Consider the following 12,443-nt stretch of genomic DNA (forward strand, 5'->3'; position numbering starts at 1 on the left):
CCTAACCCCCACACACCCTTATCATACGCAAACCAGCAGTCTCATATGTACACACACCAGCACAAAACTCAACACACAGCATACACCAACACACCTAACTACACATACACAGGCTTTATCACACACACCCCGTCACAAAGAGAAGCTGTATCAGATACACAAAACCGCATCACATCATACACAAAACCACCAACAGAGGCTCTATCACATGCATGATCACAAACACACCCACAAACACGCACACACCACCATATTATAGAGCCACACACACACACTTGCACTTATAGAGCCACATTTTCAAAAGCATCCATTAAATCGGTGCTTGTAAATTTGCACACAGCCCTCCTGTGGGCAGGTGGCCTGGTGTACTCGTGCCAGCTGATGCCAGAGCTCCGCTTGCTCATGTGTGCAGGCAGCATGTGAGTGCTCACCTCAGGTTGGCAGATCTCAGGCAAACAACTCCCTGCCCCAAAACTGTACGTTCAAAATGACAGGTGCAAATTGAGAAGCTGGGCTGCAAATGAGGCTCCAAGCTCCATTGCAGCTAGTAACTCCAACAGCAGTTCAGGGCCCTGAGCCACAGTCATGTCATGGTCCATGTTACTAGCAGTGACTGTTTCCAAAAGGCCGATACAGTGTCTGACACGCTCCTGTTCTCTCTTAGCACTCGGCTGCTTTTGTGCAGGCAGAGAGGAGGTGTGTTGCAGTGGCTGAGGTGTGCTCAGTCACACACAACTCAATGCAGGGGGGTGTGGGTGCCAGTCACTCCCCAGGCATGGTAGCCTAAGTGCTGCTCTCTGCTGCCGAAGGGCCCGTGATGGAGGCTCAAACCCAGTCACCAATTTCCTTTCGGTACACAAGAGATATTTGGCAGAATCCAGGCCAAGGCCAACGAGCTCACCTTTCTCCACGATCTCTGGCTGTCCAACGTTCCACAACCCTCCCACTGCCAGTCCCTTCCGCAGAAACCAGGCACTGTCTGCAAAGTCAGGCTCCCAGGGCTCTCCGTCAATGAAGACCATGTAGGGGCTGGCGGACAGGTCACTGGAGATAGAAATGGCAAGATGGTGCCAGGACCCATCCAGGAGAAGGCCAGCGGTGCCCCTGAGCATCACAGCCCTGCAAAGGAGGGCAATGGGGTGAATGAAGGCTGAGCAGACTCCCAAACAAGGCATGTCCCTGACCCATAGCCCAGTCAGTCAGCTTCCCCTGTCCTCTTCCAAGCCTGGTTCCCACGCATGGCAGCATCTGTTAACTCTTTCTCTGCTGGGCCTTGGCCACATTTGCAGAAGGAAGAAATGTACGTGGAAAGTTCAGCAGTGAATCTATGGCCAACAGAGTTAAGGACAAGGAGAAAGAATTTTTAAATCAATCAGGAGCAACAGGGAACCTACCAACGGCACAGGTCTATTATGAGATAGATATGGCAACATTGTCAATAGTGATGCAGAAAGGCAAAAGCGTTCAATCAATACTTCTCCGGATGATGTATCAATATCAGACAATGATGATGAAATAGTTTTTTTTCCAATGGCAGTTAAGGATGACATTAAGCAGCTTCAATTAAAACCTTTAAAATCCGCAAGCTCAGGTAATTTGTACCCAAGAGTTGGCTTAGGAGCTCTCTGGGGCTTTGATGTTAATGTTTAATCAGGCTTGGAAAAACGTGGAACTTCCAGAAGATGAAGAGAGCTAGTGTTGTGCCTATATTTTACAAGGGTAGTTACAGGCCAGTCAGCCTGACACTGATCCCACACAGGGTCATGGAATGGCTGAGAGAGGGGAGAGGCCGTCACCCTGGCAAACCCTGAGCAGCCCTGCACATCCCATCCTGCAGAGGGCAGCAGGCACACACACACTCTTCCTAGCCCCGGCCAAGCAGTGCCGAGGGACCTCACTCACCCTTTGAGCCAAAACTCCAGGCCTGCTGGAGCCAAGAGGAAGAGTGCGAGCTCGGCCGGCCTCGATCTCACCAAGTAGCTGAGGAGGCCCATCTTGTTGGAGGAGGCAAAGGTGCTTCGGATCCACAGGCCCAGGGTGAAGCCGCTCAGGTAGCGGGTGACTGCGTTCTCCAGCCGCATGGCGCTCCTTGGAGCAGGCTTGCCGCTGGGGAGACGCATGGCAGATGAAGCCCGATACTCTAGTGAGGATGCAAAGAGAGCAGCCATTAAACCAGTGCTGACCCGTCACCCAGTACAAGGCCAATGGTGCCCCCCAGGGAGCCCAGTGCCAGGTGCAGCCTGCGGCCCTGCTGCCTGGACTCACACAGACCTAAATGCTTTGCTGCTCTCCCCCGGGAATAGTCAGAGATGGGCCTGAGCCCCAAACCTGCCCTATGCCTGGGGGATGAGGATCAGGGGTTTGAATCTGGGTGAACCAGGGCCCTGCTCCCTCTTTGGGACCACCTGCTCCTTCTTCCCAGAAGGCTGTGATGTGCCACTCCACGTGACCAGGGCTGGATTCGCAGCCCACTCCAACATCAGTGGGCAGTAGATGTCCTGCAGCCACTGGCTGTCACTCTCCAAGCACACCACGTCCAAGGCCTGAGCGTCACCCTGCTGCCACCCCTACCACCCACACTGCACCACTGCTGGGCACAGGCGAGAGGCCCATTTTGCTCGGTGTGCTCTACTCATCAGTGGTACCCTCAGGAGGACACTGGCTAGGGCAGAGGCTTCCCTTGTTTATTGTCGCTGGCTCCAGATCACATGGGCTCAGCCTACGTACAGCCAGGGTCATGGGCTTTAAGGTCATAAGGGATCACTAGATCTCCTGTGTATGACAGGCCACCAACACCACTCAGCCCCCACACACTGCACCCACAACCGAACTGAGACCAAAGGATTACAGCCCTGAGGAGACTACACTGTGATGTGCCACAAGCAGAGAATAGGGGAACTGAGGCGCACGAGGTCCCTGCAATGGCAGGGAAATAGCCTCTTTTCACTAGCAGTAAGGGATCAGCAGGCCAAACGGGTGTCATCGGTTACTGCGGCGCAAGCCCAGCGAGGCTGCATGGCTCCAATGGAGGACAGGACCTGGCTCCTCAGCTAGGACGCGGACTCGGACTCGCTTCACCATTCCATGCATGCCAGGAGCCAGGACAAAATCTAAAACCTCATTCCCCTCTCTAGTGAGCAGCGCCTGCGTGCAGGGTGCTGCCCAGGCGTGTGCTCGGAGAGCGACGGCCAGCGACTGCAGAACAGCTATTGCTCACTGCCGTTGGAGCGAGCTGCTAGCCCACCCTGGCCAGACAGAGCGCCTGCTCGCCCAGCTGCCCCTGGGGTGGGGGAGTTTGGACCCTGAGACACCTGGGTGTGGAAACTGGGACCCTGAGACCCGCAAGTGGGGACAGTTCTGCCCCTTGACACTCCTGGGGAGCTGGTGACTAAGAAGGGTCTGTTTCTACCATCCCTGTTCCAAGGAGATCTGCCGCAGAAGCCAGCCTCCCACCTCAGGCAGAATGAATGCAGCTCCACGGCCCTAGTATATCAGCTGGCTCCTCAACATTGAGCCTTTGCTGACTGCAGTGTAAAGGCACACCAGGCAGGGGCCTTGGGGCAGTGGGCATGCCTGGCAGCCACCAGCCAGAGGGTCAATAGGACTCTCCCAGGCCTGTGTCCCAGGCACTCTGCACACACAGGCATATTGGTGCTAAGGAAAACATCCAATTGAGAGCCCTGGGGACCGACCACCTTCAGCGGGCACAAGCACAGCATGGGCAATGGCAGACCAAGCTTCCCCTAAACTAACACCTTCTCCCCCTCCCCCCGCCTCGCAATGAGCCTCCAATCTGCCCTGGACGGGAGACAGGGGCAGTTCGTCTCTGTGGCCCTGCCTGCTCTCTGGACGACCCAACAGACGAGAATTGCATTGCACCACTGACCTGGCCAGGCTGGCACCCGTGGCCCGGAGGTGAAGGTCTCTGTACCCCACCCAGTGCCATGGGCCAGCCAGTCCCCACCAAACAAATCAGTGCTAGCTTGGCCACGAGGAAATGGGCCGAGACCACCAATTCACTTCACACAGCCCCCACGATCACTGCTGGCCCGGGTCGGATTGGAACCAATGAGCTCGGATTTCTCTTTCTAGCGCAGCTCCCAGCGTGTGGTTACCTAGAGATGCATTAGCCACGGTCACTCCAGAGATCAGCAAGGAGCCAAGGTTAGCAAAGGAGATGGCCCGGTCACTGAACACTCGGAAATGCTCCTGGTGGTTGAAGAAGCCAGTCATGCCAGCCGGGAAAGTGATGAAGCCCCATGTACTGAGCCCAGCGGAAAAGGGCACTGGAACTAACTCCTTCTGCACCGAAGCCCCGGTGAATTCAGCAGCCATGCTGCCATACACATGTGTGGCATTGGACTCTAGGTGCAGCTGGAAGAGAGCTGCCCTCGTGTAGGCCTTGGTCAGCATCACAGTGCACACAGAATAGCGGGGCAAGGAGAAAACGACATCAGCCGTGGCATACGGGCCCATCCCGCCGGGGAGAGGGAACTCCACGGGAGCTGGGAGCCCGCAGGAACCTGGCAATGAAGCACACACTGGGTTAGCTGCAGGCTTCATTCTGAGGCTCTCACCGCACGCAGCATCCTTTCCAGAGAGCTGGGGCGCTAATGCAGCTAAGCGGAGCTTGGGCTCTGGGTGGGGCTAACAGCAATGTTCTCGTCGTGGGAACAGCACAGGGTCTGGACCATGAGTCTTTCTGCACCTTGTCCTGGAGACTGAGACCAAAGCCCAGCAAGCTTTCCACTGCCCCCTTGCAAGGGGGAAAGGGGAGCTCAGGGACTGGCCTGTCTGCAGAGGCTGCTAACAAGGGGGCTGAACAGTGCTTCTGAGTGTGGGCAGGGGACCTCTGCTCTTGGCCTCGGACTGACACCAGCATCTTATTGTACCAAGTCCCCCTCCCACCCAGCAGACGAGAACTGCACTTCCCTGCACCGCTGACCTGGCCAGGCTGGCCCATGGCCTGGAGGTGAAAGTCTCTGTACCCCATTGTCAGGGCCATGGGCCAGCCAGTCCTCACCAAACAAACCCAACAATATTTGTGCTCACCTAGGGCAAACATTCCCATCCCCTCCCATTTTGCCAGGAGGCTGGGGAAACATGATAGGGTTGCCTACGACTGCAGTGACTGGACCCGATGATCCAGGCAGGAGGTCCCGTCCAGTCCTACGTTCCTAGGAATTTCCCAATAAAAATACCATGCTCACTGGCAAACAGCATGACACGTATCCTACTCCAGCTGTGCCCTGAACCTGTCGGCCCCCTGGCACGTGAACATGCTGCATGCAGCACTCCAGTTCTCAGCAGCACAGAGTTCCTACGTCCTCACATCACCCACAGCTTTCACTGGTGTAGGGAAAAAATCCATCCTCTTGGGACAGGAATTCCTGTTTTATCTGCACAGCCCAGACATGTTGCCCCAACAGGCTGGCACTTACTGGAAACCTGACCACAGGCCCAAGTGTGTCATGGGGTGCAAGAGGCATAGCTGGGGGGCTCTGGGCAGCCCTGACCCTAGGGCAATAGCCACATTCCACGAGACAGCCCCCTTGTGTGCTCAGGTCACCTGGCTGTGCGAGCCTGCAGCCCACTCACCATGGCTGTATTTGCAGAAGAAGCCAGTGGCTCTGGTAGGGGGCTCGGTGTCGCACCCTCTGGTCTCCCATGTTCCGTGTCGAGAAAGGTCAGATGGGCGGAGACCCATCACTGCACACTGGCCAGACAGATTAGCCACGGCTGCTTCAAGAGAAGAGAGGAAACTACGTTTGCTATGGACTGTGGAGTCTCTTCTACTGCCTAGCAACCTCAGTCACAACTCCAGAGCACCTAAGCAATAGCAGGAGCTGTGGGATGGGGGGCACTGTGGGGTGAGCTCACACAGCTCCTGTCTCTGGGCCCTGGCGAAGGAGAGTTTGGGGAGCCTGTCGTAGCCTCTCATGGAGGGGTGTTCCTATCCCAAACCTGTCACTGAGCTTGGGGGGAGGGGTGTGTCCTGACTTGGAGCAGCAAGGGGGGCTGCAGGCCCTGGCTGAGGGGCATCTCCGGAGCTTTGGGAGCAGGGCAGGAGTGGAAGAGCATCTCAGCACTGGGTCCATTGGCAGAGGAGGGCCAGCATGGCTGACAGACATTGTCTGCTTTGCTAAGGAGAGAGCCCCGGGAGAGCCAGTGGGGTAACACCTACGATGATGCCACTTGTAGTAGACAGGGATGGAGGCGTCGCTCCATCGCCACGCCGTGCTGAACCGCAGCCCAATCCACATGTGCCAGCCATCTGCAGGAAAGGCATCTAGAATATACACGCAACGCACACAGCCATCACTGAATGGCACAGACCGGCGCCCCAGGACAGAGCCTGTTCCCGACCACTTCAGCTAAACACTGTGTCCAGCAAAGGGGCCTTTTCTCACTGAGTCCCTTAAAAACTTCAGAGAAAAGCAAAAGTAAATCAGGCTGGAAAATGCAGTTGTACTAAAATAACCCTTCCTCTGCCTAAGGTGCTACCTGGCCCCCATCCCAGCAGTGTCTGAGGACCTGGGGCGGTGCTGCTATCCCCATGAGATAGATCGGGAACGGAGGTCCAGATTTCCCAAGGTATTTAGGCACCTAAAGATGCAGCTAGGATGGGAGTTAGGCACCGCTCTGCACCTTTAGGTGCCTGAATACCTTTGTCACTCTGGCTCTGTAGCTGTTCTGGCTCGAGCTGGGGCTGAGGCTCTAGGATCCTGTGAGGTGGGGGGGGACCCAGAGCTCAGACTGCAGCCTGAGCTGGAACATCTATGCTGCAATTAAACAGCCCCGCAGCCCGAGTCAGCTGACATGGGCCAGCCACTGGTGTCTAATCGCAGTGTAGACAGACCCTAACAGGCCTCGGCTGAAATGCCTCTCCTGCTCTCCGCAGACCTGGCAATCCGTTGGCTCAGCTGCTGTCTCCCACTCTTCCCAGGTTCTAAGGTCTGGGGCCAGATGGGAAGCTGGGGACCCTGTATTCCCAAGGCCTGTAACCTGAAGGTGCCCATGAATGTGCAAAATGTGACTAGAGTAGAGCCCAGCAGAGTGAGGCTGGCGGCATAAGTCTGGGGTCAGGAGGAGGGATCAGAGGCGAGCACTGTGGGTCTGGGGGCAAGGAGGGCAATAGATGAGGCTCTAAGACAGAGGGAAGGGAAGGGAAGGAATCCTGAATGATTCTGAGACTTTTCAAAGAAGCACTCAAACTGTTCAGGTGTTTGAACTTCCAAGCGTTTGAGGGTTTGCCCATCACACGATGGATGCTCGGCCTCCCTGCCTCAGGACAGCAGTGCAGCAATTCCCAAGAGTCAGGGCAAGGAGCAGAGAGTCAGTCAGCAGAATTGCCTCTGCAGTGACTTGAGTTAGAATGAAATGGCAAAAGCTCCTGACCCTCATGGTACAGGGAGAAACTGAGAAATCCAATCCCAGCCCCCCCGTCGGCTCTCATGGGCGACTGCTTTGCTTTTAAGCATCAGGAATCAGCCCTTGCTGGAGTCACCATACTGTCCTGTCCCAGCCCATCCAATCTGGATGTTCTCCCTCTGTCCAGTGTCTCTCTGCTTACCTGGCAGTATCTGCATGTGCCGGCGGGATCAGGGGGAAACAGCCTGGAAAAGCTATTGTGCAATAGCTCCCGGGTGGGCAGTCTTATTCTGCAGTAAGGGTATGTCTACATCGCAGCTGGAGGGGTGATGGCACATCCCGGCTAGTGTTCATCTAACTAGTGCTGCTAAACAGATAGCCACAGCACCACAGCTGCTCAAGCCCGCCTGGAACCCTGGGCCCGTACTCGTGTTGCTAGTCCAGTTGGGGTCTCTGCTATTTTTAACTATGCTAGCCCTGGTCTGTCTACGTGAGCTGCACTCACACCCTGACTGCAGTGTAGATGTATCCTAAGGGTGCCGTTTAGCTTAAGTCACTTTGGAAGCGGATTAAGCCAAAGCGCACACAGGCACTCAATGCAGAATCAGAGTGTCCACCTGGACTAGCTGCCGTGCTTTAAATTGAAACCCCAACTGATTTTATAATAGCGTCGCCAGTCAGACAAGCCCTGAGACTCCCTCTGCTTATTGTCCACTGGATACCTTCCTTCCCTTTGTTCTCAGTGAAAGGGGGTCCCCCGCACAGGGTCCCTACCAGACAGGAAGGCGTTCTCATCTTCACCTTGGACACTTGCTAAGCTCCCCCCAGACTGCTTGCAAAAAGCCAAAGCTTGTGGCCAAGTCCTCATTTCCCAGAGCGCAGGGAAGTGGAATGTGTAGCAGTGGGAGCGGAAACGCACAGCCCTCAAGGAGCTGGGGAAGGCATCTAGGAGAGAAAGAGATCAGACACTAACCAGAGACAGCAGGAGATACTGTCTCACTGGGCCAGACAGTGCCTTCCCCAGCCCAGCCTGGCCCTGCTCTCCCTGCAGCTCCATGGGCGGCACTTGAACCCCCCACCTGGGGAGGCTAGCCCCCACCCTCCTCCCCGGCTGGAGCCCTGAGCCCCCCACCAGGGCCAGAGGAGCCCCACCCCAGACGCCCTGAGTCCTGGTCCACCAGCCAGCCCAAATCCTGGCTCACTGGCCAGCCCAGGCTGGCCAGCCCCAGCCCTGGAGAGCCGGGTGGCCCCAGTGCCAGCTGGCCAACCCGAGCACTCGCCACACCTGCCCCAAGTCCCAGGCCGCCGGCCAGCCCGCCCTAGCCCCCGCCCGCTTTGGGGGAGAGGCTGAGCAAGGGCAGAAAGAGGAGCAGCCTCGCCTGGGGCCACAGGGGACAGGTGGGATGAAGGAGGGGACTTCGGGGCAGAGCGTGGGCGTGGCCACGCCTGGCTGTTTGGGGAGGCTTAGCCTCCCCTGGCCTATGATACCCACCGCCCATGAGCTCCAGGGAAAGGTCCCCAAAGCTCTTTGTCCATCTGTCTGTATCTGTGGCAGGGACCCCAGGGGGAGGGATAGCTCAGTGGTTTGAGCATTGGCCTGCTAAACCCAGGGTTGTGAGTTCAGTCCTTGATGGGGGGCCATCTAGGGAAGTGGGGTAAAAATCTGTCTGGGGATTGGTCCTACTTTGAGCAGGGGGTTGGACTAGATGACCTCCTGAGGTCCCTTCTAATCCTGATATTCTATGATCTGCCCATCTGTCTGTGCTGGAAAGATTTCCCTGAAGTTGCCTGTTTGTCCATCCAGCTGTTCCCCCTACCTATAGCTGGCATCTCACAGATGAAGGAGCTGGTGCTGTTGCAGTCCCAGTCTCTCCACTGGTTGAGATAGAAGCCCACAAGCTGCACACAGTGCTTGTCCTTGGGGTGGCTCCACAACCAATTCCTGGGAGACAAAAGGCACAGAAACCCCAGAAGGATGGGGGGGGGATTAGGCAGAACTACAGGCTGGGACTGTCACCCCAGAAGAGCTGCAAGAAAAAACAGAACAGACAGCCATATACTCCCTGCCAGGCAGAGAACATGGACAAATCAGAATCAAATATGCTTCCCCCAAGCCCCCATGTTTTTATTGACCCTGTGAAAGCTAGGGGCACCTGGAGCTGCTCACAGAGAGCAGAGCTGAGTGACTGCCCCAAACAGAGATACAGGGCCAAACCTCCCACTCCATCCCACTCATGCAATCCTTGGACCTTCCCTCTGGACAGGCCCCTGCTCCTGGGTCAGGCTGCTGCTAGGAACTGTGGGCCAGGTGCTTCAGGAGTCTCACAATCCGCAGAGACAAAGTGGGCTCTGTCTGAACTAGTGGGAATGTGACAAACAAGCCAGCCAGCCCCTTCACTCACATCATGTCCCTCTCGGGGACACCATGATTCACTCCATCTGCTACCCAAGGAAAGGAGCTGCAGGAGCCCCCGGGAGAGGAGAAACAGGGCTCTGCAAGGCTCCAATCCCAGGCCTGATCAGTGGGTTAAGGCTGCTCTGGAACCCACAAGTGCGGCTCCTTCTCCTACCTGTACCAGCTCTTTGAAATTGGTGTGCCATCCACCCAGGTGAGCTCAGCCTCTCCTGCGAGCCGGGCCAGCCCCATCCAGTACTGAGAGCCAGGCCCCCCTCCACGGTCCGTGAGCTCCGTCAGGAAAATCTGCACCAACAGAGGCAAAGGGAAACAAAGCTAGAGTCAGGGGATGCAGACAGGTGCTGCGTATCAGCCTCACGCACTAGTGTGCTGAGTGGGGAGTGGTAGGAAATAGGGAGGGCAGGAGAAGTGGGTGGCACAGCAATGCAGGCCCCGGTATTTGGGTTGGGCAGCGTGGGTCGCTATGCGGCTGCCTCATGGCTAATATAGGCCCTGTCCCCAACATGAACAACGAATCTGAGCCTAACCCTGCCGTGGCTCTGAGGGGGGGTCTCGGAGACTGGCTGATTGTAACGTGGCGGTAACATCTGTGCCTCTATCAACTGAGCCCGACTGCCATGCGCATTAACCCAGTCCCTACTAACATGAACTATCCCTGCAAGTGACCCGCAGATTAACCCCAGTCCCTCCTCTGTATTGGACTGCGCTCTGGAACGTGCCAGGGCGTAAGCTGCCCATTCTCCTGCCCCCGGTGTAGGGGGCAGCTCAACTCGAGTGCAGCTCTCTGTATTTCCCTCCCGCTCATCCAAGCCTCCCTCCTTGCACACGCCTGGAGCTCGGCCCTTACCTGCTTGTTGTAATCCCTGATGACAATTAATTCTGCCTTTCTCTCCTGGCAGAAGGCTCTGGCCTGGCTCCAGGAAAGGGCAGGCCCCTTGGCCGGGACAAAGAGGCAAAGCGTGTTCCTGTATGGCAGCCAGCCGGATGGGCACAGCCCCCACACTGCTGGACAGCAAGAGAAAAAGGAGGCCTTGCACCCCAACGTAGAGCCTCTGCCTCACAGGCCCTGTCGCCCTCGCCGTGGCCCCCGTGCACAGACACGGCAAGGTCTCTGTGGTACTGCCAGCACAGGCCAGCTCGGACAAGGCAGGGATTCCAAGCGGAGACCAGACGAAGGGGTTTGTCAGCTGAGCCAACGCGACAGGCTATTGTTTGTTAGGGACTCAGGGCTGCCGTGAGCGGGGCAGAGAAAATCCTGTACAAGCCAGAGCAGAGGCTGCCTGTTTGGTCTGGAGGCAGCGTCCTGCTGGCTCCCCTAGCGGCTCTGCTGTTGCACTGTGCAGAGCACGCAGGTGCCTTCTGCCTGGCACATGCCTGAACAGGAGCCTGTCAGGTGCTCGTGGATCCTGTGAGGTGAGGCACTAGGAGACCGGAAGGGTCTTATCAATTAAACCAGAACTGGTCTGGGGCAGGCCCAGGAGGCCTCTCCCCAGGGCTGGCTCCTTGGGGCCACCTAGGAGGCACAGGGCACCACGCACAAGAGACTGGCAGAAATCGACCAGGCAGGCTGTTTCCTCAGCTCCACACTTCCTACTGCCCCCCCATTTCCTCACCACAGCTGGCCAGGGTCAGCTCCAGGGCCACTCGGACGGCCATGTGCCAGCAACAGCCAGCCCTCCCCATGGCAGCAGCTCTGTCCAGCTGAAATCAAAGCACAGCCACAGTCACCCTCTGCGCTCTCCTTCGGGGTGGGAGGAAAGTCCCCCCAACTCCACCCCGCAGTCCAGGCCCTGCATGGCACCAAGAGCTGGAGAGCAGCATCCCCACAGCTCGCAGGCATAGCCCTGCCAGACCTCCAGCTCCACTGCGGAGGCAGCAAACTCAATCCCATTCCCAGTTCAGTAATTCCTATTGGGGCTGGGCAGAAATTCATCAACACGAACCCTCAGGCCCAAATGCCGACCTGGTGGCCATCGGCGCATCACCGCACCGAGAGCCATAGCCTGTGGGTGCGGAACGCCTGGGTGCCTCAAGCTGAACTCCCACAGATGGAGGCACCCAGCATCCGAAGCAAATTGGAAAATGCCGGCCCCGTCTCGCTGGGCCTTGGCTCATCAAGCAGCCTGCTGAAAGCCACTTCCGCCCTCGGGCGCGCTGCTGTTCTGTGTATGAAGAGCCATGGGCAGAGTGCCCGAGGGCTTCTGGCACAGCCCTTGGCACTGCAATGGGGCTAGGAGAGGCGAGCTGCCCCTTTCGGTCCCTTCAGGGGGCCGGGCCCAAGAGCCTATGGCCTGGCTCTTCTCCACAGCACCCAGACCCCCGTCTCACCGAGAACAGCCAAGGTCCCAGCCCCTATAGCTCCCCAAACCCTCCCCCACTCCAGGAACATGCACTCCATCACCCCACAACACCCCCCCCACTGCCTAGGACACACCCCTCCGCCCAAACCCTCCCTCACCCCCCCGGACATGCCCCTTATCCGCCCAAACCCTCCCCCGCCCCACTGTACATGCCCCTCATCTACCCAAACCCTCCCCCGCCCCCCCCGATACACCCCTTATCCGCCCAAACCCTCCCCCACCCCTCTGGACATGCCCCTCATCCACCTAAACCCTCTCCCACGCCCCCCGACATGCCCCTCATCCACCCAAACCCT

This window comes from Terrapene carolina, unplaced genomic scaffold, assembly GCF_002925995.2.
Source record: "Terrapene carolina triunguis isolate 2854851 unplaced genomic scaffold, T_m_triunguis-2.0 Scaffold449, whole genome shotgun sequence".
In the NCBI taxonomy this organism is placed as follows: Eukaryota; Metazoa; Chordata; order Testudines; family Emydidae; genus Terrapene; species Terrapene triunguis.